This window comes from Felis catus, chromosome B2 (genome assembly GCF_018350175.1).
Source record: "Felis catus isolate Fca126 chromosome B2, F.catus_Fca126_mat1.0, whole genome shotgun sequence".
NCBI classification, from domain to species: Eukaryota; Metazoa; Chordata; class Mammalia; order Carnivora; family Felidae; genus Felis; species Felis catus.
The window spans coordinates 17,100,797-17,108,350 of record NC_058372.1 but is presented as its reverse complement, the minus strand read 5'-3'; the positions used below and the strand labels follow the sequence as shown (position 1 = coordinate 17,108,350).

The following is a 7,554-nucleotide window of genomic DNA, read 5'->3' as shown; positions in this document are numbered from 1 at the left end:
TAGTCCCCACAATGGCAATCTTGGGCAAGTTGCTTCAGCTGTTAGGTCGCAGCTTTGTCATCTGCGAAACGGGTCTTGAAATCAATGTGTTTTGAGCGCCCCTCCAACACCTCCTCCTCATCTAAGTATCGTTCTGCATGTAACTGTCCTAGACGCTCTCAGCCCACCATCTAAAATTCTTCCCTGGGTCCTGGGGCAAAGGGAGAGTTGCCAAACGCTTGGAGGCCTACCACCCCCACAGAGAATGAAAATAGCTTGTTGTTTGGAAAGAAAGAGAGGAGGAGGAGAGTCATTAAAGCTAATGGTGGAAATAGCAAGTTAGAAAGATACCCTAAGAGGAGAAAACTCCAGGCCTCACTGCCTTGTGGCTGAGGAAGTCATTCTGGTTTCGAAGCCCTGCTTCCCTGGAGAGGTTTGGTGGGGGAGGGGGGAAGATGAGGGTCAGAGGGCGGCCGAGAGTTTGTCATTGTAAGCCACAACGGTATCGCCGACCGTCTGAAGAACTAAAGGTCTGGGTAGAATAATATTTATAAAGCAAGCTGGGCGAACCCCACGACGGCAGCCTCATTCCTCCTAAACCGGGTCGCTTCTAGAATTCCCTTTTCCCCAAATGTCAGGGAAGAGAGCTGGTCTTTATTGGTCATCAACGAATTAAAAACACATTAACCGTGACTTGTTAGAGCACTTTGAGCACGGGCAATCAGTTCACTGAGGTCTTACTGTTGCATAGCAGCCAAATGATACCTTAGGAATGGGAGAGCACCCAGAATTTTCTGGAAACGCTGGTTCATGTCTTAACATTGAAGGCATTCAGCTAGCCAGAGCTTTCTGGTAAATGCAGCCCCATCTCCCTAGACGTACTTGTAGAACCTTCTCCTGAAATAAAAAGAGCTGTAGAGATGAACGGGAACACAGATACAGCAGACCGGATCTGCTACGGCACATAATTCCTCTACTGCCCGTCCTGGACATCTCTGGGAAGCCCCTATAGGCCTCTGTAAAGTCCATTTTGAAAATCACTTGCGTAGTCCAAACCTCTTAACCATTCAAAAAGCATTTATGGACCATCAGCAGTGTGCCACATCTGGGGGCTTGAAAGAAAAAGCACATACGGAAAGTCAGCCATTCCAATTGCTGTCTTTTTTTTTTTTCAACGTTTATTTATTATTTTTGGGACAGAGAGAGACAGAGCATGAACGGGGGAGGGGCAGAGAGAGAGGGAGACACAGAATCGGAAACAGGCTCCAGGCTCTGAGCCATCAGCCCAGAGCCCGATGCAGGGCTCGAACTCACGGACCGTGAGATCATGACCTGGCTGAAGTCGGACGCTTAACCGACTGCGCCACCCAGGCGCCCCAATTGCTGTCTTCTTTGACGGTGCTCCCATTTGCAGGTTGCTTCGGAAGGTGGTGGCCCCTCCACAGATGAAGGCGAGAGCGGGTGTTTTGCACCATCCCCCCTCCTTTGTGAATCTGGCTGAGATTCTTGGCTGCTGTTTTCAGAGGTATAACGAACCTCAACGCTCCTTCGTGCCCATCCTCACAGAGGGCTTCTTCACATCCACTGCCATCCCATATCTAACGGGGGGACGGTCTGTCTGGGTATTTTCTCATCTGTTCACAACCGGGTCGCCGTGTTGGAAACTGTGAACTGACAATTCCTATTCAAGGTGAGAGAGGTCCTGATGTGACCACCAAGCTGCGAAAAAATAGTAGGCGCCTTTTGCCCCCCAAACTAAGCTGCTGTTGATAACCTGGGAAATGGAGTTTCTTGGTTTTATTTTTTGTTTTTTTCCAAGCTTATTTACTTATTTTTGAGAGAGAGAGAGAGAGAAGGTGTGAGTGGGGGACAGGCACAGAGAGAGAGAGGGAGAGAGAGAGAGAGAGAGAGAGAGAGAGAGAGAGAAAGAATCCCAAGCAGGCTGCACACCATCAGCGCAGAGCTTGATGTGGGACTCGAACCCACAAACCGTGAGATCATTAACTGAGCGGAAGTCGGACGCTTAACCGACTGAGCCACCCAGGCGCCCCCAGATTCTTTATTTTTAAAACTGATTTCAAAGATGAATCAAACTGCCAGCTTTATCCGACTAATAAACCAGATGGAAGGTTGTTTCTGAGGACACTCTAAGTCCGGCATGGCTTCTGGTCCTATGAGGCTATGACACTGAGCCCCCACACAGGTACGTGAGTGAACATGAAGAGCGCCCTGAAATGGGGCTTGGCATCTGTTCCCAGACAAGTGAGGGAGGGCTCTGGGGTTACAGGGCCTCGAAGGAGACAGATGACCCCAAAGAGGGATAATCTAGGAGACCAGGGACACAGGGATGGTCTGAGTCATTGCTGGGCTGCCTCTGAGATCCTTTCTGTGCTCCCTCCCCACTGCCCTCTTCCTTCATCAGCTTTTATGAGGAGTATAGCCAAACCTCCTAACCCACTTCTCTGTCTCTTCTACCTACTTTTCCTTCATTCTGCTGTTGACAAAACTTATCCTGCAGCAACAAAAATCTCAACAAATCCATGTTACTAGCGATGCTTGTGGGGGAGAGACGGGGGAGGGGGGAGAGAGAGAGAGAGATGGAGAAAGATAAGGAGAGGGGGAAAGAGAACACCTTTGTGCTGCAACACTCCCTATGCAATAAAGCTAAAATTTCTCAGCATGGTGGTCAGTGTCTTTCAGAATCTGACTCCCTTCCTAAATGCCAACCACGTGGTATCTGCTGTCTCCTGAACACCCCAGTCTCTTTCTCTCTTCTATTGTTGTCCATGATCTACCCGTGGCTCATTATGCCCTTCCTGCTTCCTCAGTGAACTCCTCCTTATCCTTCTAGGCTCAGCATAAATCTTTCTCCAAGCAGGGTTAGCCATTCCTTTATTTGTGTTTCCACATATGGTGCATGTACTCCTTCATACCGCACGTTTTTGTTCTAATTACCTATTTCTACGCCCATCTCATCCAAGAGCAGGAGTGCCATAAGTCAAAGACAGTGTTCCATAAAGCTGCATACACAGAGCCTAGAACATGGTAGATATTCACCAAGGAATATATCTGTCGAATAGATAAATGGTCACCGTGGTATGGAAGCCAAAAGAGATACAGTCAGGAATTCCTGCATTAAAAACAAACAATCAACTAGAGAATCATGTTTGACCTTTCCAGAACTTGGCTCCTGCAGTAGAATTTAGAGATTACGAACAAAGCACAGAAGGAGCCCATGAAACATGAACATGGTTGCACCACACACTGGGTTCAAAGCCGTGTGTGTATATGTGTGCCCATGTGTACATGTGTGTATGGATGGAACATAGGGGTGTGTGTGTGTGTGTGTGTGTGTGCCTTTTGCTGCCTGGGAATGCTATTTTTTTGAGATGCTCTTGTCAATTGGCTGCTTCCAGATCCCTGTTTTCATTTTCCTCTTTGCTTGGCCTCATTTTTCCCATATGAAATGTTTCTCTAGAGCTTTATACACTGAATCATGGGCAGGGAACTTTTCCTAACCCTTTTAAACTCATAGTTGGGGAAGAATTCTAAATTCTAATGGCGCGTTTTTTTTTTAGTGAAACTATGAAACCTTGACTGTGATAGAGGCTCTTCCGACACTTTCCTTCTACATGAGCTTAATGGGAATAAATAAAAAGCTATACTTTGGTTCACAGAAAACAGTAAAAAAAAAAAAAAGCAAAAAAAAAATGGAGCTAGTTGAGTGTGTGTGTGTGTGTGTGTGTGTGTGTGTGTGTGTGTTTTCCAGATTGCTTTTCATTAGAAAAGGGACATGTGGAAGAATGGAGGTGGAGGACTGAATTTTGAGCCAAAAATGTTCCTACATGCCTGTAACTCTGAGGACGGGGCTAGGGTCAGCCATTTCTTTCGAGTGGTGCATGAAACTGACATCTTAGATCTCCATGTTGTATGTGTTCGTAGAAGCACAGCCTGTGGGTTTGGATAAGAACGCAAAGGAACAGTAAAGTGATAGAGACACAGCATCCAGGAGATAAGGGGAGAAAAGGCCAAATAACCTCCAGACAGCAGGCCAAGTTTCTGCAGCTCACTATTTTATCGCTCACCCTTTGGCCTTTATTTGACCCATGATCCAGGCAAAATGATCCGGGACGTTGTCAGTGAGTTGTCCTATTTTATGCAGAGACATTTTAGAGCTGTGTTGGGAAATCAGGGGCCGTAGGAGCAAAGTGATGGCTGTAGCTTGATTAACCCACTACGAGCCCGGTTCAGGAGAAATCATGAGGTGATTGGCAACTCTGTCTCCCCTACTCCCAATTCCCCTACGCCCTCAATTCCAGAACTTAAGGGGCCAGTGGAGTCCTGACTCAGTGACCAAATGATTGAGTGGAATGCATATCAAAGGCAGCTGCAACAGATCCAGGATTTTCTCTACTTCTTTCAATTCCAGAAGAACTTTACTTTGCCTGTGAAACAGACAAGGAATGAAAGTGCTGAGCCAGGGGTCCTTCCTGCATTTTTTTTTCCATCTATGAAAACACGTGTTCATATTTATCGCGCTGGGTGCGGAGATGGACCCAGCTGACATGGCTAGTGGGGATCTGGTTTGGCGAGAGGAGGTGTCTCTGACATTTTTCAACTTTGGAATCCTTGGGCGGGAGAATGAACCCGGCTTTCCCCGAGGCCCATCAAATCTTTACCGCTCAAGGCTATTTCCAATTACTCCATGAAAGACTAGAGCAGGGGCAAATGGAAATGCATTTTGTTAGCAGAGGGAGATTGATGACATCTTCAACTCTATTTGCAGATTCATAATCTTCTCCTGAAAATCCCTGTGCTCAGAGCAAAATTATGCTTTCTTTCACTGTGACCTGTTTTGATAGAACCGTGCAAGGTCATGGCTGGAAGAAACCTTAGAAATCAAACAAATCCCTCAGTCACAAAGGAAACCAAGACCCGGAGAGATGAGACCCAAGGTCACTGAGCTAATGAGCAGGCCTGGAGAGAAAAATGAAGAGGTGCCTTTTCTTTTTAAGGGGCTTCCTGGTCGCTCCACTTGGTGAGTTCATGCTCTAAGTGCTTTTTGTGGTAATACCAGGACGTTTTAGTAAAAAAAAAGGATTCTTTGAAATATGAAACCAGTTCTCTCCCTGCCAAGATACTTTAAAAACAACAGCAATGAGCTAGGACATCTGTCTATCATTGGGAATTTGGGAGGCAAATATTTTCACAGAGCCTAAGTGTTCAAACAAACATGAGTAGCAAATATGGTCTCAACTTCAGCTGAGCCATTCGAATTTGGACAGAGAAGAAACAGAAAATGGAAATCGAAGGTGGATAGAAAATACGGGGTTCCGGGTCTCTTGAATGGATTACACAGAAGATAAACTTAACGTAGACTCGTTTTTGTTTTGTAAGCCCTGATGGCATTAGAAGTCTTTGCACCATCACTGTTGGCTTCTAGGAAAGCATATACCCTTCTAAGTTTCTCCTTTGGAATCTAGGTCTGTGGTGACGAATTGGCAGAGACGGCCGTAGGCGGAGAGGACTGTGCAAGGCTAGGACACGGAGAGCCCTCTCCTCCGCTGCAGGACTGGGGTGGGCTCAGCATTATCAGGGGGCATGAGCTGGGCCCGGAGGCGCTCATATAGATCAAGCCAGGACTTGATTAGGCGAGTGGGATCCTGGGTAGGGAGGGGTCACGTATTGGGAAAATGCAGCAAGGGAGCAAGAACACCCAGGACCAGGCTGTCCGTCTGAAGGAAGAACCGTAACAGAGGACTCTGGCCCTAGATCTGCTCCTGGTGTGGGTTTTTGGGGGGTGAGCGGGAGCAGGCCAGATGGGGGGAGATAAATCGGGCTGTTAGGCTTCGAGCTTTCAAACGCTTTTCAGGTGACAGATGGGGTAATAGGAGGGTCTTCCAACCCCACAGTGATCCCTTGAGGATCTCTACACCTTGACAGAGTGCGTAACCATGAACTCAGAGAGGTGGGGGGCCTGAATTCTTAACTACCACTTTCAAAGTTTTGTTTTTTTTTTTAATGTTTATTTCTGAGAGAGAGAGACAGAGTGTGAGCTGGGGAAGGGGCAGAGAGAGAAGGAGACACAGAATCCAAAGCAGGCCAGGCTCGGGGCTGTCAGCACAGAGCCCGACGCCGGGCTCCAACCCAAGACCTGCGAGATCAGACCTGAGCTGAAGTTGGACGCTCAACCGACCGAGCCACCCAGGTGCCCCTTAACTGCCATTTTCAGATCCTCCTGCCTAGATATGGGCCAAGGATCCTCTCATCTCTATAAAAAGGTCAAGCCATTAGCAAACTGTCTTCCAGCTGATGAGGAATATGTGAGAAACTACATGACTGACCTGAGGACCTTCCTTAAAACATAACTTTTCCAGGCCGTTGTAATAATTATTGGAATTCCATTATTAGAGATGCATTCTTAAGCATCAGCACTAATGGTACAGCTTGTTTACAAAATATGGAATACTGATAGAGAGAAACACTGCGTTAAGTCACTGGGCCTTCAGTGTGATTTAACTGAGCCGTGCAGGGACTCAGGGCCCCGGGCCCGCTCTGAGTGAGGATGGGTGGGGAAGGAAAACAGGTTAAAAGCAAGGGCCAGCGGGGTGCCTGGGTGGCTCAGTCTGTTGAGCCTCAGACTCTTGATTTCAGCTCAGGTCAAGCGCTCGGCGGTTTGTGAGTTCCAGCCCCACATCTGGCTCTGTGCACACAGGGCAGAACCTGCTTAGGATTCTCTCTGTCCCTCTCCCTCTGCCCGTTCCCTCCTCACACACACTCTCTCTCAAAAATAAATAAACTTTTTTTTTTTTTTTTTTTTTTTTTTTAAAGCAAAGGACAGCATTTCAAGAGGGGAGAAGACACCCAAGTTAAGGTTCCCACCTGCAGAGGGCAGTCCTGCTTGTCTGGTTGTGATGAAAACCAGGGAGAGCGTGAGCTGACTCAGTGCGTCCTGGCAGAGGCAGGGACGACAGAGGCTTGTGTTCGCTGCACGTTGTCATCTCATTAATAGAATCCCCACGCATTCACGCAGTGAACCGACCTTTCCCATGTGCTTCCGCATCCGCTTCCTCCTCGCAGTCCGGGGATACAGTCGGACGAGCGGTGAGAGCCGATTCCCCTGTAGCTCAGGGAAGATCGCTGGGTTTCCTGACGTCACTAAGGTCAGAGCTGATGTCTTGACCACCTCGGTGGATTCCCAGGGGATTAAGGATGAAACCGGTGCTGGTGGCGGTGGGGAGGTCCATAAACTCCCTGACGTGGTGTTCACAGTCAATGTTTCGCATGTGCGGATATGGATTTTTGTTCTCCTGGTGCTCCTTGACCTTCAGGGTATTTATTTATTCAGTGTGTTCCTGGAGTGGTACAGAAAAAAAATCCACAACCCTTCTGGGGAGAGATCGGGGCCCCCACAACCCTTCTGGGGAGAGATCGGGGCCCCCACAACCCTTCTGGGGAGAGATTGGGGCCCCCATAACCCTTCTGGGGAGAGATCGGGGCCCCCACAACCCTTCTGGGGGAAAGATCGGGGCCCCCAAGTGAAGAGAGGAGTCTAGGCTGGCAGTCAGGGTGCCT

At 48.1% G+C, this 7,554-nt stretch overlaps 1 long non-coding RNA gene across 1 annotated transcript in view; it reads right to left on the bottom strand.

Annotated features, from left to right (window-relative positions):
- Positions 1 to 2,854: 2,854 nt before the first annotated feature.
- LOC102900121 overlaps positions 2,855 to 7,554 on the bottom strand; it is a 47,606-nt gene continuing 42,906 nt past the window's right edge. Inside the window, exons 5-6 of the long non-coding RNA XR_006597560.1 lie at positions 6,862 to 7,334; positions 2,855 to 4,424 (exon numbers count right to left, since the gene is read on the bottom strand). This is a non-coding gene — a long non-coding RNA (uncharacterized LOC102900121). The remainder of the gene's footprint in view (positions 4,425 to 6,861; positions 7,335 to 7,554) is intronic.